Consider the following 25,559-nt stretch of genomic DNA (forward strand, 5'->3'; position numbering starts at 1 on the left):
TTGGGGTCTGTTTGGAGGGTGCACATAAGAAATTTAATGTGTGTATCATTGCACGTTGTGCAAAAAAAAAACAAAAAACGAAACAACTGGCGGATGTTTACAATTAATAACAAGTAAGGAAGGGCTAAGTTCGGGTGTCACCGAACATTTTATACTCTCGCATGGTAAAGTGATAATCGAGATTTCATAATACGTCATTTACATATTTTTCAAATACCGTATTTTTGTAAAGTTTTATTCCGCTATCATCATTGGTTCCTAATGTATATATTATACAGAGAAGGCATCAGATGGTATTCAAAATAGCGTTTTATTGGAAGAAGGCGTGGTTGTGAACCGATTTCACCCATATTTCGTACATGTCATCAGGGTGTTAAGAAAATATTATATACCGAATTTCATTGAAATCGGTCTAGGTGCTCCTGAGATATGGTTCCTGGTCCATAAGTAGGCGGCGCCACGCCCATTTTCAATTTTTAAAAAAAGGCTGGGTGCAGCTTCCTTCTGCCACTTCTTCCGTAAAATTTAGTGTTTCTGACGTTTTTTGTTAGTCGGTTAACGCACTTTTAGTGATTTTGAACATAACCTTTGTATGGGAGGTGGGCGTGGTTATTATCGGATTTCTTCAATTTTTGAACTGTATATGGAAATGCCTAAAGAAAACGACTTTGTAGACTTTGGTTGACATAGCTGTAGTAGTTTCCGAGATATGTACAAAAAACTTAGTAGGGGGCGGGGCCACGCCCACTTTTCCAAAACAATTGCGTCCAGATATGCCCCTCCCTAATGCGATCCTTTGTGCCAAATTTCACTTTAATATCTTTATTTATGGCTTAGTTATGACACTTTATAGGTTTTCGGTTTCCGCCATTTTGTGGGCGTGGCAGTGAGCCGATTTTGCCCATCTTCGAACTTAACCTTCTTATGGAGCCAAGGAATACGTGTACCAAGTTTCATCATGATATCTCAATTTTTACTCAAGTTACAGCTTGCACAGACGGACGGACGGACAGACGACAGACAGACATCCGGATTTCGACTCTACTCGTCGGCTTATTTCGTAAATGACGTAGCCCCACAAAATATTAAATAAAGGCGTTAAATCGCATGAGTTGCCCTGATCACTTTGGTATATATAACCCTATATCTGACTCTTTTAGTTTTAGGACTTACAAACAACCGTTATGTGAACAAAACTATAATACTCTCGTTAGCAACATTGTTGCGAGAGTATAAAAAACATTGACATCGCATGTTGATCGTTTTTGCCTGTCATTCGTTCTTTCTATGGATGACTGTCAAGCTAACAAGACATACAGATAGCGGGATTCTGTAACCAGTCTCTAGTCTCTATTTGAGACATTTTGAGGCAAAGTCTCAATTTGAGACTAGTTACTATTCACTAAACAGTCTCTAGCGTTAGTCTCAAAATATTGAGACCTGGTAGTTAGCAGGTCACAAAACTAAAAAGAACTCTTGTCTGCCATTTTGAATATACTGAATAGAGATCATCATAGATATTAATCGATTGTCGTTTTTTTATATTTTGTAAGCAACTCAAACACGAAAAGGTTAAAAATAAATAAATTTTACATAAATTTCCTAAATATTATGAAACAAATTCAACATATATTTTTATTTATATTGATAAATATGTTTTTTGACTATGTTATAGAGAATTTAATATTTGTTATCGACATATTTATTTTCATTCAAGTGTAAAAACATCTCTGAATAATGAAATGTAATAGAATTTGTGACTGTCACTTACAGAATAGCAATATCATCTCAAGTCTCAAAAATTGTCTCTAACTTAAAATCTCAAATTTAGAGACTTGAGACTGTCTCAAGTTACAGAATCGGACGGAGAATGTAAGTGTACCGAATGCACTGAGTGTATCAAAAAAAATGTTTCAACATTGTGGCTATTTTTCTCAGATTTCAACGTGATTAACATTCTGCGTACAACACAAAGCAAGTGAGTATTGTTGTTGTTTCATATGTGATGCCATGCGGTTCGATTGTCGCTTGAAAATGCGCGGTGTGTGTAAAAAAAGTGTTTCAACATGTGTGTTTTTGCCAGATTTAATTCCATCGATTTGCTACATTTATTCGAACCGATTTTGTGTTTTTCTGCTGACCGTGCAACACACACAAAGCAAGTGAGTATTGTTATTGTTTCGTAAGTGATTCCATGCGGTTCGCAAATACACTGTTGGTGTGTCTTATTGCATATGCGTGTGTGGGTAAAATACATAGTTTAAGATGTAGTTTTAGGTTAATTTTTCCATTTTTATTTATGTACTTCAAATATGCATATTTTTATTTGTGTACTTCAAATATGCATACTCTAGCACGACCACCGGGGACAACACTAACTACCTTTTTCGAGGTGTGTGAAAACGATGAATTTGCAAGAACATTGCTGTATTCCGAAATACCACAATATTTCACTTGGAATCCATCATCGAAAACATTTCAACGACGAAAGCAAGGGGAGCGTGTTGACGGTTATCCAAATGTCCGTAAAACCGATGCCATAAGACACATTTACACCATCCATCCGAACAACGCCGAATGTTTTTATTTGCGTCTGCTATTAGTCAACGTGCGCGGACCAAGATCATTTGATGATATGAAAACTGTTGACGGTCAGTTGTGTGCGACGTATCGTGAAGCATGTCAGCGATTGCATTTGTTAGAAGATGATATGCATTGGGACACCGCACTTCATGACGCATCACTCACATCTCATCCAAAACAAATACGCGTACTATTCGCCATAATAATATCTACATGCCTTCCGTCAAATCCACAATAACTGTGGAATAAGTACAAAGACTGCATGACCGAGGACTTATTAATTTTGGCGCGTAATCGAGCATCGGACGCAGACTTGCTATATACATTACAAATGTATAATTCTGCTTTGATATTGGTTGAAGATCTGTGCCTTACAATTGAGAATAAGGCATTAGCGCAACCTGGCATTACTGCGCCCAGTCATTGATCATGAGCTTCAACGTGAACAACAATACGATTGCAATGAATTGCGTGCTTTCATACAAGCTAACATTACCAAATTGAATATTCAGCAGAAAAATGCTTATGATAAGAATATACGAGCGGTTGACAATAACGCCGGTGGATTCTACTTCCTTGATGGGCCCGGTGGTACAGGGAAAACGTTTCTGATCTCTTTGATTCTTGCTACTATACGGTTACAGCAGAAAATTGCGCTGGCAATTGCTTCGTCAGACATCGCTGCTACTCTACTTGATGGCGGCCGAACAGCACATTCTGCGTTGAAATAACCGTTGAACATCCAAGTCGTTGAAACACCAACGTGCAACATATCGAGGAATTCAACAATGGCAAAAGTTTTGCGAGGAGCTGGAATAGTTCTATGCGATGAGTACCCAATGGCTTAGAAAAAGTCATTAGAAGCATTCAATAGAACAATGCAAGATTTACGCCAAAAATAACAAATTTTTGGCGGAGCATTAATCTTATTATCCGGCGATTTTCGGCAAACTTTGTCAGTCATTCCTCGATCAACTCCTGCCGACGAAATAAACGTATGTTTAAAATCGTCAGTTTTGTGGAGACATGTTCAAAGGCTGACTCTTACGATCAACATGCGAGTCCAATTGCAAAATGATCGATCCGCAGCGGCGTTTTCGAAACAGTTGTTGAACAGTGGCGAAGGCAAAATACCAATCGATGATACCGGTTTGATCACATTGCCGAACAACTTTTGTACACTTTTACAATCGAAAGAAGAATTGATTGAAAGTGTATTTCCGAATATTGTTCAACCACGATTATTTAAGTGAACGTGCAATATTGGCACCGAAAAATGTACACGTCAACGAAATCAATTTTGCCATTCAAGAAAAACTGCCAGGAGAAGCTACAACATATATGTACATCGATTGATAGCGTTTTAAATCAAGATGAAGTAGTCAATTATCCAAATGAATTCTTGAATTCGGAAGCTGTATGCCTTTTAACATCGAATACTATACAAATAAATATTTTTCTTACTAATAGAAATTAAATTTATCACAGCAATATACATAATATACATATACATATGTACATAATATTGCTGTGATAAATTTTATTTCTATTAGTAAGAAAAATATTTATTTGTATAGTATACGATGTTAAAAGCAAAAAATTAAAAATTTATTCTGTCGAGATTCGAACCTGAGACCTGTGGTATCATCTCGACTTTCCAAGCGCTTACCACCAACACCACCATTGACACTTAGGTTGAGCTGACTTAAGTATGGTTTGGTTATGCATGTACATAAGAAACATACGATGGTTCTAATAATTTTGTTTAACCTTTATGTGCTCGGTAGTCTACATTTGTAGCATTTTTGCAAAAAAAGTTTAAGAAAAAAAAATTTTTCATAACAGCATTGTCCGAAATTTTCAGTAGCTTCCTAAAAATCAGTTCTACGCAGATTTGGCCACTAACACGTAAAAAAAAATAGTTTACAGCCCCCCCCAGACCCTACTTTTCGAAATGACCATCTCCTGGCGGTTAGTATACAAATGTAGACACCATATAAAATGTATGAAAATTCACATCACTCTTCCACTCAACTCTAATTTTTTGAATACGATTTCTGAATAATTAGGCTGGGCTTACGTTACTGACTTTTCAGCGTATTTCGCAATAGCTATAATAGTTTTTGAGTGATTTATATTCAATATTCATATTGTAGTGATCAGTTTTGCATTGCTTCTCAAGCACCGGGTATAAATCCCGAAGGATCTGATGCTGAAAACGAAATGATGCTTGAAGAAGACGATATTCGATCCGATGAGCAGATAGAAGGCGTATTGTTTGAAGCAGATTACGAGGAAGAGATGGATTTCGAGGAGGAGGAGGCAGATGAACAGCGTCTGGTTCGCTGGTTTCAAAAGAAAACACTACCTGGCTTTCCAATCTGCCTAATCAAGCAATTCGATTGAGTGTTCATAATATATTTCGTGGCACTGCTGTTGGTCGTGCTACCAAAGGTCTCATCGAGTCAAGTGTATTTCATTTGATTTTCAACCCATCGATGTTCGATCAAATTCTAATTGATACTAACGCGAAAGCCGAAAAAACGTTTCAAAAGTGGAATGAACAAAACCTCAACAGAAAGAAGAGAATGTGGAATAAAGTGACAATTATTAAATTGAGAGCATTCATTGGGCTCTTATTTTTGGCAGGTGTCAATAAGTCTAACGATGAAGACATTGATGTATTGTGGACTACAGAAGCAGTTTGTTACTACCGTGCTGTAATGCCAAAATCTCGGTTCAAGGAAATTTTGCGGTTCATTCGGTTTGATAATGAGCGTACTAGAGCTCCTCGACTAGAAAACGATAAGGCTGCTCCAATTTCTGCATTATGGGCTTTAATGAACAACAATATTCGCCGCTATTATCAACCATCAGGAGAGATAACAGTTGACGAACAACTATTTGCATATCGCGGAAGAACTAGATTTACGCAGTACATACCATCAAAGCCTGCAAAGTATGGCATAAAAGTCTGGTTCGCATGCGATGCAAAGTCATTTTATCCTCTCAACTGCGAGATTTACACAGGAAAGGAATCGAATTGGAGTCGTGCAACTAATGTAGGAGAGAATGTCGTGCGAAGACTAGTTTACCCTTGGCAAAACACCGGAAGAACCATAATCTGTGATAACTTTTTTACTTCATTGAATCTGGCTAGGCATTTGATGTCGAAAGGGCTCTCTCTTCTTGGTACTGTTCGTCAAAACAAAACATTTGTGCCAAATGAAATGAAAGCAGACCACAAACGAGCAGAACAGTCAACAATTTTTGGCTTTCTCGAAGCAAAATTTGCGTTGGTAACTTACGTGCTAAAAAAAGGGAAAAGCTGTTATACTACTTTCCAGTACACTCTTGACAAATGCTAATGTACCTGAAAAGAAAAACAAGCCACAGCATATCCTTGACTACAACGCTACCAAAGGGGGCGTCGATGCAATGGACAAAATGCTTTCTGCATATTCCACTAAACGGAAAACTTTGCGTTGGCCTTTAGCAATATTTTTTAACATGCTAGATATAAGCGCTCTAGCCGGATTCATTATACATATATTCGGAAAACAACGACCATATCCAACAAACAGACAAACGACGAAAGTTCTCGCGATGCCTAGCAAAACAGCTTTTCATGCCAGCAATTGAACAGCGCTCTGAAAATCCAAGGGTATTAGGCCATGCTCCAACACGCCTGGCTATTGAAATGGCACTCGGAAGTTCTCCTAAATCCGGCACTTGCCTGATATTTCTAACGACTTTCAACCTATGCACCCTGTTCGATGTCAAAATTGTGAAGCTGGAAAGCGTAAAACCACACGCAAGATTTACAGTTGGTGTAAAAAACCTGTATGTGACACACATGCCACAACATATACTTTGTGTAAATGTCGTACGATGATTGATATTTAAACATTTTCAACTTAACTATGTATCTAAAAATCATATATTACATAATAAATATGCATTCAAGTATAAAACTCTTAGTGCCAGTGTTTTTGTTCATATTTTGACATAGTTTTCCATACTTGCTACAAATGTAGACTTCCGACCGCCAACGTAAGTTTACAATCCCGAGCACATAAAGGTTAAGTATAGAAATATGCTTTTGTAGAACATTTGCTTTCGCAAACATACAGACAAATGTGCAAACGACATAATATATGTACATATGTATGATTGTTTCGCATTTTGCTTCTACGCGGGTCAAATTTCTTTACAAAAATCGGCTGAAATGTGTGAGAAAATAAAAAATGGACAACTAGGGCAAATAATTTTTAAAAATTTATTGACAATTAAATATAAATGAAAATACATGTAAATTTACTTAAATTTATTGAAATTTCGTTTCGCATTTTTCGGCACTTTCAAATTAATTAATACATATAAGTAAAATTCACGACTTAACCCGCACACGTCTTATTCGCGGAAAATTTCCAACTTTATGAAAATTGGCGCAATTATTGACACTTCAATTTTATGTAAAGTTTAAAACATGTTTACATATGAATATATAATATGTTTGATTTGGATTAATATACAAAATTGGGCCAAAACGAAACAATGAAATACATACATAATTACTTTTGCATGTCAATATGGAAATGCCGACGGCAAAACGCAAAGGCATATATTTCACATATGTACATACATACCTACAAGCGATTTCTTGGTTGAAAGCAAAAATTGAAGCATGAGAAATTGAAATGCCGACGGCAAAACGAAATTGCTTACATTCGTACATTGCGTATGAATCATGAGAATATCATCATAATGTTTAGATAAATCTTTTATATATTTAAAATGAGTTATTATAAAATAAGATCACATATTCAATTAAAAATAAATTCTGTTGGGATTCGAACCTACGCACCTCCTACGTGCTCGTCGTAACTTTTGAAGCGCTTACCACCTAGACCACCATTGACACTTGAATTGCGTTGTCCTAATTATGGTTTGGTTATACATGAAAGAAATATACAATGGATCGCCGATTGTTACCTCTTTCCTTGCTGCTGCTGCGCATATGTATGTTTGTGTGCTTGTTCATTATTGAAGTTATACTGCTTTTTCTTTCCTTTGTCTTTCATTTCTGCGAATTCTCAACTATTTTATATGACCTTTTGTTGAAATACCCTGCGTTGGCCGTTGAAAAATTAAGGCTATACTTTACACGATTATTTTTGTAGTTAGTCTTCATTTACATTTTTTTAGAAATCGACCCGCGATGACGAGGTATATCGTTTTATCTGACAGCGTGAGGTTTAAGAAGTTCATTTCTAATTGTGTCTTGTGGCATATTAGAAATGATGTTTTTTCGAAAATCGTTCGCTTACAACGGATAAAACGACTTCTTAGTGGTGATTTTAATGAATAAATTCCTTTTGGTTGAAATGCTCTGCGTTGGCCGTTGAAAAGTTAAGACTATACTTCTCAGGATCATTCATTCCTTTCAAGAAATTAATGACCTTTAGAAATATGCATATTTGCATTATTTCGTTGTCATTTCCATATTCGTAGCAATGGAATTTCTATGGCATAAGTAAAGTAATGGCCGCCGATTGTCACCCCTTGCCGCTGTAGCAGCTTCGGCTACAAACATGTGTAAATATGTATGTATGTATACGTATGATCGTGAATATATACCGACGCAGATTTTTGCGAGAAGCACCAGAAAGTTGTGCAATTTATGATTTTTAGCTTTTGCCATCGTCGCGAAAAGACGACTTGTTGGCAAAGGCATGCTCGGGGAGATAATAAATTATAATAAATTTATAAAATGTGAATTTAAGTTTTCTAGTTTTCTTTCATACAAAATGATATGCATTTCTTGGAATATCACTAAGAAGTATAACTTCATCCGCGCGTAGGAACTCCACGCACCTTTTTTTCACTCATGTTCCATTTTATTTCGTGTTTCATTCATGCCACTGTAAATTTCCGAAAATGTTGTTACGTTATTTTGCATTTCAGGTGACGATATACAGTCCTTAAGTTTGAAGTAGAATAAAGTAGTTTGATTTAAAAAAAGTAAAAAAAAACATCTAAATCATACCTATATTCTTCAGTCGTGCGCTCACTGCAGTTCACTTGGTCGTCATTCATTTATTTGTTACATAAAATTTCCCAGCTGGAATCGGAATATTTACTTTAAGTAAAGAAGTATATGTGCATTATTGTATTGAGCGATTTCTTTTCTCTCAATAACGGTATCAATCTCTTAGGTATGCAAATGGTTTTTGTTGTATTTTTTGTTTCATTTCCATGTGCATAATTCTGCTTTAATATAAATCCTTAGTACCGTTAGAATCAATTTGTTGTCAGTCTCATGTTTTCCTTAGGAAATTAGTATAAGTGCAGTAAGTATTAGTGCACTTTGGACTGTAAACAAGGGAAGTTAAGTAAAGTGGTGATATTTTTATTTGAAAACTAGTAAGTAAAATGACTGCATTTTTGTTACACATAATACTTACGCCAAATGTGGTTTAAGGTTAGAATGCCACGTGCTACCCATTTATCGGAAGAGGAGCGCGGATTAATATGGGGCTTATGTGAAGCGGGTACAAAAATTACTGGCATAGCCGCCTGAGTGAATCGTCATAGAAATACCATCAGTAATTTTCTTAAAAACCCCGATAGTTATGGCACAAATAGGCGCTGCGGCAGACCGACTAATATTGATGAACGGTGCAAGCGAGAAATTCGGCGACTAGCAAGTCAAAAAAACATGTCATGCCTGGAAATCAAGATGCATTTAGATCTCAATGTAACCAGGAGAAGAGTCCATCAAGCCTTGATGCAAAATAAATTGATAAGGTATGAGTCCCGAGAACCTCTGCCTAAACTATTGCTACGCCACATAAGCGCACGCTTGGTATTTGCCGATAAAATGAAATTTTGGACCGATGAGTTCCAAAATGTTATTTTTTCTGACGAGAAAAAATTTAGTTTGGACGGTCCTGATGGTTGCCATAAGTATTGGCGCGATGTACGTCAACCCCGCCAAACTCGACACAAGCGAAATCACGGTGGCGGATCGCTAATGATTTGGCCAGCGTTCGGATATGCTGGAAAGTCTCCGCTTTGCTTCATTCCCACCAAAACAAATGCGGAAATATACGTGCAGCTGTCGGATGAAGTGCTGATAGAATTTGGTGAGAAACTCTACGGAGATTCCTAGATCTTCCAACAGGACAACGCCCTAATTCACAATTCGCCATTATACTTCTACGAAATCTGTAGCCACCAACTTTGTGTAATGGCACAAGACTTTCAGTCAAAAAATTGTGGCCAAATTTGATTGAAGCAACAATACTAAATGGCAAGGCAGCAGGTGAAGTTGTACTCTTACCACGCCTTCCCATAATTCCAACGGACATGCCGTTTGAATTTAAGCGCTTGCAGTTCCCAGTACGTCTTGCCTTTGCGATGACCATCAACAAATCGCAAGGGCAAACGTTTCAAGTGTGCGGCGTCAATTTGGAAGAACCGGGCTTCTCCCACGGCCAATTGTTCGTCGCATGCTCGAGAGTGGCAACACCAAGGTGCTTATTCATTTACGCGCCAGGTGGAAAAACCAAAAAGGTTGTATACCAATATATTTTATAAATGTTTTATAAATAAGTAACAGTTTTACAACAATAAATAAAACACAAAGTAAAAACCCTTAAGAGTTTTAATCGATTTAGGTGTAGCGAAACGCACAGGGTAACAGCTAGTAAGAATATACATTTGAATGTCGAAGAGAATCCTTTCCTGGCTGTAGTACATCAATAGATCAATAAGGGTTGAATCGGGTCAATACTTCCCCTCCATAGACCTAATATATGTATGTATGTAGATATTTACAAACTTCCGGGTGACTTTCAGCTTCCAATGTGTTGGTTAACTTAATGAAAATTAAAAGACGTGTTTTACTCATAACAGTGTATCTTTGTGCTTAAAATATATACTTACAATTGGACGAAAACTTAACCTACCCCCATATAATAAATATCAGGATTTTCGAATATCCGCCTGACTTTATCCCATGTGATTACTGATTGTATGTAAGGAAACTTAATGAAATCCGGGGATAATTTTTTTAGTGTGATAATAGTTACCATTATCTTGTAGATAAAATCGGGACGACACTACGCCAATTAATTTTTCATAATTCAATATTTTACAATGCTTATAATTCAATTTTCTTAATTCTAGTTTTAGGTTTAAATATGTATATCTTGTCGCTTGATGCAACACCGGCCACCTTGACAGGATCAGATTCCTTAAATATCCAGTGGAAGCACGGCCAGTTTGTGGATGGGACACTTAATCGTGTCCGTCTTGGTTGCTACGTCCGCGACTCGCACCTTGCCGTCTTGCCCTTCGACGGTTGCAACGACGCGCCCTAGTACCCACTACTGTGGTGGCACGTTGTCCACGTGGACGAGAACGAGAACGAGGTCGTTGAGCTGTAAATTGCGTTTGGGGTGCAGCCACTTGTTGCGCTCCTGAAGACCCATCAGGTATACTTTGGACCACTGTCGCCAGAACTGTTGCTTGAGACAGCAAACAAGTTGCCATCTCTCGCAACACTTAACTGGGTCCACTGGCACCTTCTCTGGGGGTAATGCCCGCCGGGAGCATCCTATTAAAAAATGCGCTGGTGTTAACGCCTCACCGTATTTGGGACCTTGGCTCAGAGGTACTAGGGGGCGAGAGTTGAGGATGGCCGTTTTAATATCATAACTAAAAATTTGAAAGTTCATTTCGGCGATTCCAGTAAGAGTTGCCAAGTACCCGGAAATTTGTTGTCAAAACATATTGAATATTTTTAAGATTTTCATCAAAATATATTATTGCACATTAATTTTTACGTCATATCCATTGCGAATTCACTACAATTTCGGAAGCAAGCTTAAAAAGACACCTTTTCGTTGTTTCCACAAGGATTATTAAAACACTACAATGTTCGAATAACAGGGGTTGAATATATTTTTTTTTTTAAGTTCGAAGAATGAATTTACTATCGATCGTCATTCTTTCAAAAGTCGGTTATCGGTCAATGAAGCGGGAATTTTTTCTGTCATGGCAGACACCACTCCAGATAAATCACATCAAGATTGACTTGCTGTCAACGTTCGGTATGTTCTACAAACTCATGATGGACTTTTGACTGTTGAGCGGCTTCTGAAGATGGATATTGTCCTATCAAAAAAATCGGGCGAAGAGTTGGCTAAAAGAATTGTAGAAGCTCTTAATTCAATGGGGATTTCGATCAAAAAAATTGTTTTCCAGTCCTACGATTTTGCAAAAAACATGTCTGGCAAGTATAAAGGAACCCAGCGAAAATTGTCAGAAAAATGTGAGAAAACTATCCCTTATATACCATGTCATGCTCATCGGATCAACATATTTGTTGAAACATCATGCAATGCAATGCAAGTGTTTTGATTAAAGGATTCTTTAACGTTTTAGAAACACTGTACGTTTTTTATTCTGGAAGTACGAAACGTTTTCTTAGTTTGCGAAAAGAATTAAATGATATTGAGAATGCATTGCAACTGAAAAACCTGTCAATAACACGATGGACTGCTCGGGCTGAAACAGTAAAAGCTGTGTGGATTTCTTTCGAAGGTATTGTTAACGCTTTGGAAGTCATTCAAAAATATTCAGAAAATTTTGATAACAATATACGTACATTAGCTTCTGGTCTGCTTAAAAAAATTCTGGATTTTGATTTTATTAGCTCGTTATTTTTTTGTAAAAATGTAATGTTTAAAGTAAAAAATTTGACAGAAGGTTTGGATGCCGAGAAATTGAACGTCATTGACGCATTATTGCTGATTGAAAGCACATCAGCGTCATTCCAACAAATGAATGACGATTCACAAATTAACGCATTGCTAGCGAGTTCAGTTGCATTTGCTGAAAAGTGTCAGATTAACCCTGAAAATGACTTTTCGAAACACCACTGAACACGCCGTGCTCCGAAAAAAAAGGACGATAATCCAGCAACTGCTTGTAATTTTGATTTCCAGACATTTTATAGAAAAGAATTCAAAATTGTCCTCGAAAATTTCACAAATTGTATTCAAGATAATTTGCAAGAAACTATGTCAACCTTCAAACCCATTCAAGAGATGTTCAGGATTCCAGCTAACAGAAGTAATATTACAATAGAATCTATACAATTTGTTGTGCAATTGGAACCTAAGTTCTTCAGTGAAGATCTAGATTGTATTTTTGCTGAAACAGAAATTCTTTTTGATTCATGTAAAGAGTGTAAATCTTTCGATGACATTTCTATAGTAGCGTACAAATTGAGAAAGGTCATTCCTTCTGCGTACAAAATTGTTCATTACATAATGACTGCTCCTGTCACGTCAGCTTCATCTGAACGTTCTTTTAGAAAATTGAAATTTGTTTTCAACGATTTGCGTACAACAATGGGGGATGAACGTTTGAATTCTTTGATGCTGCTTTCTTCTTCAAAGGATAAAGTAGACGAAATCGATCTGCGCGATGTTGTTGGAAAATGGTCAATGTTGAAACATCGCAGAGTGAAAATATAACTCAGAAATTTATATTTTTTGCAATTCAATTTCTTAAGAAAATCTTGTTTTTTTCCCGCGTAACACGTCGCTGAACAATATATGTATTTTATATTAAGAGAAACATATTAAATGATGATTATACTAATATGTACAATACTTATTTGAGAATAAAATAATGAATTATGCTATTATGTTGTCAAACTTCTCCGTAATACCTTATCAGAAATGAAGATATCCTTATTTTATATATATTTATAAACATATACAATAAATCGGCAAATTCTTGAAATGAGTCGGCATGACTCCCCCATGATCTGGATCCTCGCGACGCCCCTGACTGCAATATATGTTTTTACACACAAAAATCTACGCCACATATAAGAAAGGGCCGTAGTGCTCGAAGTCTTTCGACTGGCAAATTTCTCATTATTTGGTTTTCAACAATTGACTTGATTATGGACTTCGTTTCAACGATTATGTCCTCTAACTCCCTTCGGGTCATGTCGTCACCATCAGTTTCTTCAATCTTTGATTGGCATTTCATTAATTTTTCACTTTGTGAATTTAATATATCGAGACGACATTCCAATTGGACTGGATCTAAAGACATAGTCATTTCGAGAAGGGCCTTTTTAAAGCGCAAAATACTACTTTTCAGAACCGTTCTTTGACGTCTTAACAACTCCTTACTTGGAGATAGGTTTGCGAGAGTTGGGTTTGGCTTGCTCATTTTGCTTGTTTAAATTAAATTTCCGAAAAAAAGACAATAAAGGTTGGCAACAGATATATGTACATATTAAGAATCGACAACGAAAACGAAAAAATATATATGTATATCGATTCCCAAATAAACGAAAGCCAAACCAATATGCAATAAAGGTTGGCAACAAATATATTTGGAATCGGTTACGAAAACGAGAAAATATAATATCGATTCTCAAGTATACGAAAGCCAAACCAATAATTGCGCAAAATGAGCAATAGCACAATAAAGTAATTTAATCGGAAAATGTCCGCACGAAAATCGACAAAAATTGCGAAAAAAAACGACCGATAATTGCAAACGCGGATCGAAAAAATTGCGAAAAATGTGATAATTTAATTTTGCAACTAATAACTTTTCACCTTTATTTCAAAATAAAGGGCTACCGCAAAAATCCCAAAATCCCTTATTCACTTGCGTACGCATATACATATATGTATATGTTTACTTATATACGTTATTATAGATATATATGTATATATATATTAGGGTTTGTCATTTTGAGTCGAAAATGGATTATTTTGCGAGAAAACTCGATTATCGAGTAGAATCGGAATCAAGTTTACCATCCCTACTAGCAGCCATCGCGTGCACATATAATAACCTCCGCACAAAAACCACCACAAAAAAAAAGATTTTTTTTCCATGTTATTTATATGGAAAATAGAAAATTTGAAAGAGGCACCTCTTAATATTAATATTAAAAGCTCATCTTCTGAGTGACTTTCTTTTTCACATTTTCGAAAGTTTTTAGCCTGTTTTTCAGTTGAAAAAAAAGGTTGACTCAGAATGACACACCCTAATATATATGTACATGTGTAGGTATTTATATGAACGTCAATATAATTGAAAGTGAAAAAAGGCAAAGCTAAAATCTGTGTCCACTTGTTTTTTTTTAATTTTATTTCGTTTTATTTTTTGTTTGCACTGATTTCAGTAAGTCGCACTCGTTACCTGGTGCGTCAGCTGTTTGCCGGCGCTTACGTCCCTTTTTAAGAGGATGCAGCGGCAGCTCATTCTCACGACGACAGCGGATTGATCGCAGCAGTGCTTTCAGCAGTGGCGGTATGGCAACAACGGGTGCTTATACCGGCACTTTGCTTTTACCGGTTCTTTTAACGCGGCACTTGAAACAGTTTTTTTTTCAACGGGTTTTCCACCGGCTTTTTAAAACTGTTTTTTTTTTAACGTTTAGAACGGCCCTTTCGTTAATCACCAGGTTAAACACTTTGGTACGATTTTTTTTGAAATTCACTGTACCCTTTGTACCCAATTTTCTTGTGCGCCTTTTCACAATTTTTATTTATTTCACTCCTGTATATGTTTGTCACTTTGAGCACTTGCACATACATATGCACCTCTTGTTTTTTTGTTTTTGTTGTTTGTAGGTTTAGGAAAGAAGACTTGGTAAGAATTTTAATTATACACTTTAGAACTTTTCTTTTACAATATATTTTTATTTATTTTCTTCTTTTTCTTTTGCAGTTTAGCTATCACTGCACCACACTATGTATTAGTTTAATAACTTCTTGTTCACTTTTGGTTGTTTCGTATTTGTTAATGTTCACTGCACTTCTGACACTTCACTTCGGCCCATACAAATGTAGATATCTACAGAATGTATTCTTGTATAATTTATGTTTTAACAATTTTTTTTATGTTTTATCTTAAGTTTCTTTTATGCGATTAATTTTCATTTGTTTCCACTTCACAAGACCGAAAACCGAAAAAGTACCGAAAATAATATCGAATAGTATGTTTGTGTTATTTTTAAAAAAATTTTTAATTTCATATTTTATTTTTAATTTTTAAAAACACGCACAAGTCCCTGCTCTGGCGCTATGAAAAATTCTCAAGAGTTTTTGAGAAACGAAAAGTTACTATAATTTGGATGCGCGATTAGAACTTAAAAAATCACTGCCTGTCTCGAAAGAAAGTTAGTACAATTTCACGGTTCAATTACAGGAGAGAGTTTTATTTCGTTTTATGCAATCGCTTAGCTTAAATAAACTTACGGCGTAATCTAGTGGTAATATAAGTATATGTTACAAAAGGGGTAAATAATTATCTTTCGTTAAACATTGTAAAAGACTATGGTAAGTATAAAGGTAAGTAATAGATTGGTATTATGAATGCATTATTAAGGTAAGTATTTTATAAAATCTATTATAATTAATATATTAATTTAATTTTTAATAATTCAATATATTACAATTCTTATAATTCAGATTTCTTAATTCTAGTTTTAGGTTTAAATATATATATATCTTGTCGCTTGACGAAACAGAGTATATGTACTTATATAAAGAACTGCTTGGATTTCGGTCTTCTGTTTGACTTTTTACTCTTTAAAGTATTTTTACAACTTTGATTTCAGCAAGTTGCAGGGGTATGAAATATTTGGGTGCACCCAAACTTCCCCATTCTTTACTTGTTTATTGTTATATTTTAACCACTGAGATATTGTTCACGCAACACATTTAAATGTGTTGAAGAATTTATCTATTAAATGCCTATTATACTCTCGCAACAAAGTTGTTGTTTGTAAGTCCTAAAACTAAAAGAGTCAGATATAGGGTTATATAGTATATACCAAAGTGATCAGGGTGACGAGTAGAGTTGAAATCCGGATGTCTGTCTGTCCATCCGTCCGTCTGTCCGTCCGTGCAAGCTGTAACTTGAGTAAAAATTGAGATATCGTGATGAAACTTGGTACACGTATTTCTTGGCTCCTTAAGAAGGTTAAGGTCGAAGATGGGTAAAATCGGCTCACTGCCACGCCCACAAAATGGCGAAACTCGAAATCCTATAAAGTGTCATTACTAAGCCATAAATAAAGATATTAAGTGAAATTTGGTACAAAGGATCGCATTAGGGAGGGACATATTTGGACGTAATTTTTTTGGAAAAGTGGGCGTGGCCCGCACCCTACTAAGTTTTTTGTACATATCTCGGAATCTACTATAGCTATGTCGACCAAACTCTATAGAGTCGTTTCCCTCAGGCATTTCCATATACAGTTCAAAAATGGAAGAAATCGGATAATAACCACGCCCACTAGGGTGGGTCGAACTCAAAATGTCTGTATCTAAATTTAAATTTAGACAGAAATGTCCTGTGTTTGGCATATATCCGTACAATCTCGTTTTCAGTTTGAAAGATTTCGTTTAGGGCGAATCCGAGGCGACAATTATGAACCTAGAAGTAAAGAGGTTACAGAAATAGTTGCAAAAAAGGTTGAAAATACTTTCAAAAGGTCATCTATTCCGATAGTTTCACACACCAGAATTGTACAAATGCTCACCACATACCATAAGAAATTTCTGACTCTTAAACAAATGTTTTTAAGAAACCCAATAGGTTTGAGCTCTAAAAGAGACGACTTTGTCTCTTCTGCCGGAAAATTATTTGGCATCGCTGCTTGTAAATGCATTTATTTTTCTTCTTGCACTTGTCCAAAGGAAAGGAAAGTTCCTATCAATGAACAACCATTTCTCTTGGATCAGAGAACCAGAAGAATTGGTCGCATTGGAAGTGTTGATCTACCTGAAACTAAAAAGATTACAAAGAAAAATGAACGTAAAGAAAAGCTTATCTCTATAAAATATCAGAAGCTGTTATTTCCGGTCAATGTTGCTCAGATTTAGCGTCGATACATCCAGGTAACATGTGCAAATCTCGCTGGCTCACCTGTGCAAATAGAATTCTGAGATTATACATTTCTACTGACAAACCAACAACGGAAATAAAGATTTTGGTCAAGTGCATACTTACAGTTTACTCACCTTTGTGGTTCTCAATAAGATTCAACAGTTGAATCAAAGATGGCTCGCGCCATCTCTATGCTGCAATTCAAAGGTTGAGATACTTACCTGCTAAACTGCGCAAGGTTGTCGATTCATCCATTCAACAGAATGCTTTCTTTGCTCTTCCAGAAAACATTCTCCTTAGTATGATGACTGACGAACGGATAGCAGTCAGAAAGTTGGCCCTTGACCGTCTTCTGGCAACCAGAGAAGCAGAGTCTGACACTCTAAATGGAAGGGTTAGATGTAATAAAGTTCTAAAGCTGAATTTCAAAGCTAATAATTATTACGATATGATTAACTGGAAGACTATTACCTTGACTGTTCCACCAGTTCTTTGTTCAGTTTCTAACGAAGAACTCATAAAAGGGCTGTCGGGGGACACAGCAGAGGTATGGAATGAAATTTAGTGAATTCCCCTCTCACACCGTGGCAGTCAAGAGAACCGTCAAACTGGTGACAGAGGCATCTTCTAAAGTTATTAGCCCCCAATCTCGTGATCGTTTTATACGCTCTACACTGAAATCTAGGCAACAAGTGCCAAAGTTTAGTACAAAATCTGATTTTATCAATAAATTTGACACAGTTTCAGACTAAAACAAGCCTGACATACGGTTGGTTGGTTGGGTGGGGCTTGGCTCGTATTTCGGGAACGGTTCGTCCTACGGCCATGATCACATACATATACCATTTCGGTTGCAAATGACGTGACAAATAACTTTTGTTTTATACATTTTGCCATGAGATGCGTATTTCAGGCGCTAGGTAGACAATTTCACGATTTTAAGCGAATTTCCGAAATTTCAAGGCCGGAGTTGGGGTTGAAGATGCAATCCGATCTCAAAACAAAAAGTTGCATTGGAATCAGGAAGTACTAAGGCAACTTTTCCGCACTATTAGAAATCCCGAATCGAAAAAAGTGCGGAATCGACCCACCCTAACGCCCACCTCCCATATAAAGGTTATGTTGAAAATCACTAAAAGTGCGTTAACCGACAAACATAAAACGACAGAAACACTCAATTTTACGGAAGAAATTGCTGGAGGAAGCTGCACCCAGGTTTTTTTTTTTTAAATTGAAAGTGGGCCTGGTGTCGCCCACTTATGAACCAAAAAGCATATCTCAGGAACCACTGCACCGATTTCATTGAAATTCGGTATATAATATTTTCTTAACACCCTGATAGCATGTACGAAATATGGGTGAAATCGGTTTACAACCATGCCTTCTTCCAATATAACGCTATTTTGAATACCATCTGATGCCTTCTCTGTATAATATATACATTAGGAACCAATGATGATAGCGGAATAAAACTTTACACAAATACGGTATTTGAAAAATATGTAAATGACGGATAATGAAATCTCGATTATCATTTTATCACGCGAGAGTATAAAATGTTCGGTGACACCCGAACTTAGCCTTCCTTACTTGTTTTATTCTTTGTTTTTTTACCAATAATACTGTTTTTTAATACAAGAGATTATTTTAAAATATAAATTAGGAATATTTTTGTATAATCATAGAAATTATAAAAAAAATGCAAATTGTCATACGCATCGATAATATATTTTAGAACCCCTTTTCACACATGGCGTGGTATGTTTTTCTTCCAAAAGTTATATTTCTGGATGTTACGCGTACCTCTTGTGTACATATTATATGTACGTAGTAAATACTTAACCCTTTCGGTGATTCTATGCTATATGGCATAGCCACTTTTTGAAGCCAATTTTAGGTAATAATGCGTGTGGGTACACTATTTTATTAATTTTGTATTTTTCTTTGAAGTGTTATCTATAAATAAATTAAAAAAAAAATTGATTGATGAACCCTACACATTGTTATGTTTGAGAGAGCAAGCGTTCCTCGTGAGATTCACAATTTGCAAAAAAAGAAGATGTTGTACTTTTATATATTTTGTTAAATAAAATTGTTAATTTTTTAAATTTTTGTAATTAATTTAGTAAAAAAACATTGCCTTAGTAATTTAGGAAAAAATTAGATCCGTAATATAGTTCAATAGAGCTGCCCGATTTTTTTTATTTCATACCACATAAATATGCCATATGGCATAGATTTTTCCCAAAGGAAATTTATTAATTTGTTATACGAGTTATACATAAGTTCATATTGACTAGACGTGTTGACAATGCCTAATAAACTAAACACCGAAGAAATTGAAAATATTTTAATTAGTTTTGATAACTCAAATATATCCGATTTTGATGATGAGGAAGAAAAAGAAAATAGTGTTTTGGAGTCACTATTGCAAACTATAAATGATGGAAATAACAATGCCTTCTTGATCGAAGAGTTAACTAATCCGGATGGGAATACTGATCAATTTGAGAAAAATTTGGATGTAGGCGATGATTTGATGGATTTGGACTATGCCTCGGATCCACCATTCAATAAAATTATTTCATATAGATGGGCAAAGACAGAATGGAATACTCCAATCTCAGGATTTTCAGAAAGTTATCCAAAGCAAGATGTAAAAACTCCTGTTTCATATTTTCTAAAGTACTTTCCATATGATTTTATTGACACTATTGTTCAGGCAACAAATCAAGCCTCACTTATGAAGAGTGAAACCGCTGTTAATGTCGAAAAATGAGGGGTTTCTAACATTAATGGAATTGGAAATCATTATTGGAACAATCGGATATCCTCGATTACAAATGTACTGGGCTGGTGCTACTGAAATACCAGCCTTTCGTAAACACATGACAAAAAAACGGTTTCATATAATACGTACTTGTCTAAAGTTTTGCATAGAGGGGAACTCAACCGACAAAATTTTTAAAGTTCATCCTCTTATAAATACATTCCTGAAAAAATCTTAAGATATTCCAAAAGATGAAAACTGCTGCTGTGATGAAATGATGATTCCATGCAAATCGAAAACTAGATTGAAGCAGTATATGCCTAAAAGCCTGTTAAATGGTCATTAAAAATAGTTTGTCTATGTAGCTCAAATGGAATTGTTTATGATCTGGAAATATACCAGGGAAAAAACACAATTGTTGGAAACTCAAAGTTAGGTTTTTGTACGGATATTGTTATTCATTTATGTAAAACTATTCCGGAAAATAAAAACCACAAGATATTTTTTGATAAATATTTTACCACTATAAACTTATTAATATATTTGCGAGGAAAGGGAATATGGGCAACAGGCACCATACGAGGAAACAGAATTGGAAAAGCTCCCCGAAAACCAGAAAAGGATTTAAAAGATTTAGGAAGATGTAGATATGACTATTGCATTGAAAGGAACCAAAACATTATCGTTTTGAAATGGCTAGATGGGGGCTGTGTTCAATTGGCTTCGTTCATTTATGGTGATAAAGACACAAAAGAGGTCACCAGATTTTGTTCTGAGCAAAAGAAAAAGATCGTTGTATCACTGCCTAACGTTATAGCTGTGTATTACAAATATATGGGAGGAGTCGACAAGATGGACTTTTTGCTATCTTTGTATCGAATTTCTATTCGGAAAAAAGTAGACCCTTAGAGTTTTCGACCGTTTTCTGGACTTATCAGTATGCAACTCTTGGTTAGAATATCGCAATGATTACGAAAGTAATAACGTAAGAAAAAAAGATCAAATGGATTTATTAGCGTTCCGGAATGATGTAGCTGATGGATTGCTGGCATTGGCGACAGTTCAAAGTGTCGTACGAAAAAGAGGAAGACCCAAGCAATCGGAGGACTTAGACCTTTCTAGCACTCCATCAACTTCGAAATCAAGACCTTCATATGAAAGGGCACCATCAGGTTCGATTCGTTTCGATGGTATTCAACATTGGCCTGAGTATACACCTGTAAAACGTATATGTAAAGTACCAGGATGCAAAGGACATTCCAGATACTTGTGTGCAAAATGTAACGTTAATCTCTGCATTCCAAACGGGACCAGAAATTGCTTTAGATTATACCATGAAAAGTGAGGTAAGTTATAGATTTATTTCTATATTTGAATTTGTTTTATATTACTTCTTTTTTTCCAGAGAACTATACAGATGCAGACATACTCTTGAACTAGAAATTGACATTGAATTCCTATTTTTTATAGTTTTAGTTACAATGAACTCTTGTTATACTCTCGTAACAAAGTTGCTAAGGAGAGTATTATAGTTTTGTTCATATAACGGTTGTTTGTAAGTCCTAAAACTAAAAGAGTCAGATATAGGGTTATATATACCAAAGTGATCAGGGTGACGAGTAGAGTTGAAATCCGGATGTCTGTCTGTCCGTCCGTCCGTCTGTCCGTCCGTCCGCGCAAGCTGTAACTTGAGTAAAAATTGAGATAGCATGATGAAACTTGGTACACGTATTTCTTGGCTCCATAAGAAGGTTAAGTTCGAAGATGGGCAAAATCGGCCCACTGCCGCGCCCACAAAATGGCGAAAACCGAAAACCTATAAAGTTTCACAACTAAGCCATAAATAAAGATATTAAAGTAAAATTAGGCACAAAGGATCGCATTAGGGAGGGGCATATTTGGACGTAATTTTTTTTGGAAAAGTGCCCCCTACTAAGTCCTTCCTTACTTGTTTTTTATAGTTTTTGCGTTTGTTTATGTTTAAGTTTAAAAATAATAATTTTAACCCAATAAAAACAAAAATTTTAAGACTGAAATAAAAACTTTATATTTTATTTTTTTCCTTTAAATAGATTCTAAGCCATATGGCATAGTGTCCAAAACCACTTTTACAAACAAAATGTTAAAAAATTAGTTTTGATTATTCATAAAGTGGGCTTAAGTAATAAAAAAACTAAAAAATAGACTTTTAAAACCAATAACAAAAAAGAAGCCCCGAAAGGGTTAACAAGTAAGAAAGGGCTAAGTTCGGGTGCAACCGAACATTTTATACTCTTGCAGCTTGCTAGAATCAGATCCTTAAGATGTAAAATCTCAACCACAGGATCGGAATCCAAGCAATTTTTTATACACTAGTACATATACCATACATAACTCATACACTGACCGGGTAGTATCGACCCGATTTTATGTATTACCTATTATCAGGTCAACTACTAAAAAAAAATAAAATCATATGCTGCAAAGTCAGCCGGATATTCGAAAATCCTAGTAATAGTTATGTGAAGGCTAGGCAAATTGTATCTATGTATTTCAGGTATTCGGTTTTGAGTAAAACATGCTCTGTAATTTTCATGCAGATGACTCAATAATTGGCTGGAAGTTCGAAAATCTGTATATTAGGTACATATGTATTGGAAGCTCAGAGAAATATTTATCTGATTCGACTCGTTTTGATACACAGAATAACTAATGTCAGGAAAGGATTATGTTTGAATTTCAATTGTACATATATCTCACACATTCATCGATATTTTCGGTCAAAAGTCAACTATAGATATTGGGGTCCACATAATAGGTAGCTAGGGACTTGAACAGTTTTGGTTGGACTTGGACAATTTTAGATCATAAAGTGGCATACTTTAAAGAAATTATTAGTGAAAACTTTTATTCGGTTATGTTAATTACTTCCTGATTTGTGTACTGAAAAGTGAAAGTGAAATCAAATGGAATTAAATATTGGCACCGTGACATAAGAATATAAGAAGAATGTTACATTCTAAATTTAGTCTAAACCGGAAGGTCAGGTCCTGAGATATGTGGTTTGACCAAAAAGTGGTAAAATTGAATGTTTTTGGCGTAATTAGTTATTGATTTATTGCACTTTTAGTAGTTTTGAACAGTACCGTTATATAAGGAGGAAGTGGGGAAATCTTCCAATTTCATCCATTTTCGCACACTGCCAGGAATTCTTATTATAGGTGCCCTGAGCAAATTTGGCGTTTTAGTTTAAATAGTTTAGGATATACATATGTATATACATACATTAAACTTTTTAGAGGGCGAAGCCAGGTCTTTTTAAAAATGTTTGCCCACAGGTGCTACTTGCTGCAAATTACAGTTTTATAATTTAATTTTTCGTTTAATGGTGTTTTGTAGACGTGGCAGTTGTCCGGTTTTGTACTAGGGAACCCGCTTACCAAGTTTGATTGAGATATCTCAACTTTTATTTAAGTTACAGCGTGCACTGGCGGACGGACGGACGGAGAGAGAGACAGTCACCCGATTTTGAACTTTTTTCATCATCCTGATTATTTATATACAATATAACTCCATACCTATCTCGATTATATTTAGGTGATACGTATAACCGTTAGGTGAACAAAACTGTTATACTCTGTAGTAACATTTGCGCCTTCTCTATTGATCATAGTGTCGAACAAGCATTGATTTCCCATCGGCAATTTTTGTACCAACTTATGCCAATATTTATTATTTAGTTATTAATTATTTATCGACCAAAAAAAACTTCATATACGGTCATATACATGAATAGAACTTAAAAAACATAATTAAATACTCTAGTTTACTTTTGCATTTAAAGACTATGATGTTTGGGGCTGTTTTGGATTGATAAAACTAAAATGATATTAAAATTTGCTAACAAGTAGGATTATTTGTGTTGAAGTCAAGTAGAGGTTTATCCACCACAATTTACTAAAAATTTATAAAAAAAAAAGCTGTACTTGATGTATCAAGCAAAAGTGTTTAAGGTGTACGGACGTTTTTTGAACTCGCTCCGTGATTCTGATCTTTGCAAATATAAACAAATTAAAAACTCATATTTGGAGAGGCTTTCTAAGAGGTGTCTAGGAACCTATTTTTGCGAGTACCAATTGAAAAAAATAAATAAATTTTTTTTGAATCACCCTAATGTACATATATTTAAAAAAACATGTAATTCAATTTATCTTACTAACTACTTAAAGAAAAATTAACTTTATACATAAATTGAACAAAAATATTTTAAATATTATTTTATCACAATGTTAATCTACCCCAAGTACCCCAAATAGTAATTGCGTATTTCATCGAAGACAGAAGCCGACACTTCGATGTGCGTCACCATTTCTGGCGGAAGACCGGCTTCCGTAATTTTGGTAGCCAATGAAGCGAGGTGTTGTGCGGTTGAATTACTTTTACGAGATTCGATCATGGTAGATATGCTTGCGCCTGCCGACTCAAGAAACTTCGCGAAAGCGTCGATGTTCTTTTTCTGCAAAAAGGGATTGGAAACTTATAAGTAAATTTTTCAAAACAAAACAAAGAAATAAAATATACCTTTTGTCCACGTCCATCCGAAGATGTCGGCTGCAACATTTCAATTGTCGTCGATGTTGATGTCTCGAAAGAAGGATTAATCTTCGATTAAAATTTCGTCGTCCATATTTATATCTGAAATATAATATTTTCATTGTAAACTAAACCCAATTACATATGTCGGGTTATCGTTCGGATTCTGCATATTTTATTGCGCGGATTGTATATGGCGAATAAACTTGATCACGCCACTGTCAACTTGAGACTGTCCGCCAGCATTTTTGCATACCGACAATGTTCTCCTGAAAATGCTGCAACGAACATACTTGTATCTCTGTCTCTCGCAGTGGCTCAAGCATACACGCACAACAATCGTAACCTCTAACCTAACGCAACATCTCTTTCTCATGTTCGCATCGAACTATCCTGACCATATGGCGAATAAATGGAACAAACCGTACTAACAAACAACCGTTAGAGTGCAGAGGCGAGATTTGTCGTTTTTACACTGGTTACCATAATTTAAGATCCGACACGGCCATTCTGACAATTACACGTCCTCGTGTACTGTAATCTTAATATTACAAATATGACTTATAAATTCGGGATTATAGCTTGTGTTTTCTTTTACTCATCAATTTCAAATACCATGTATTTATTCGATATATTACCTTACGCTTAACATTTTCTCTTATTTCATAACCTTTCATTATTTTACATT

At 35.5% G+C, this 25,559-nt stretch overlaps 1 protein-coding gene and 1 non-coding gene across 7 annotated transcripts in view; one reads left to right on the top strand and one right to left on the bottom strand.

Moving 5' to 3' along the window:
- LOC126765199 (electroneutral sodium bicarbonate exchanger 1) overlaps nucleotides 1–25,559 on the bottom strand; it is a 784,165-nt gene that overhangs the window by 687,265 nt on the left and 71,341 nt on the right. The gene's annotated exons all lie outside the window — the stretch shown is intronic.
- Nucleotides 7,736–7,939, top strand: LOC126765640 (small nucleolar RNA U3). Its single transcript, XR_007668505.1, has one exon. It is a non-coding gene; the product is annotated as a small nucleolar RNA U3 (small nucleolar RNA).

This window comes from Bactrocera neohumeralis, unplaced genomic scaffold (assembly GCF_024586455.1).
Source record: "Bactrocera neohumeralis isolate Rockhampton unplaced genomic scaffold, APGP_CSIRO_Bneo_wtdbg2-racon-allhic-juicebox.fasta_v2 cluster10, whole genome shotgun sequence".
Classification (NCBI taxonomy): domain Eukaryota; kingdom Metazoa; phylum Arthropoda; class Insecta; order Diptera; family Tephritidae; genus Bactrocera; species Bactrocera neohumeralis.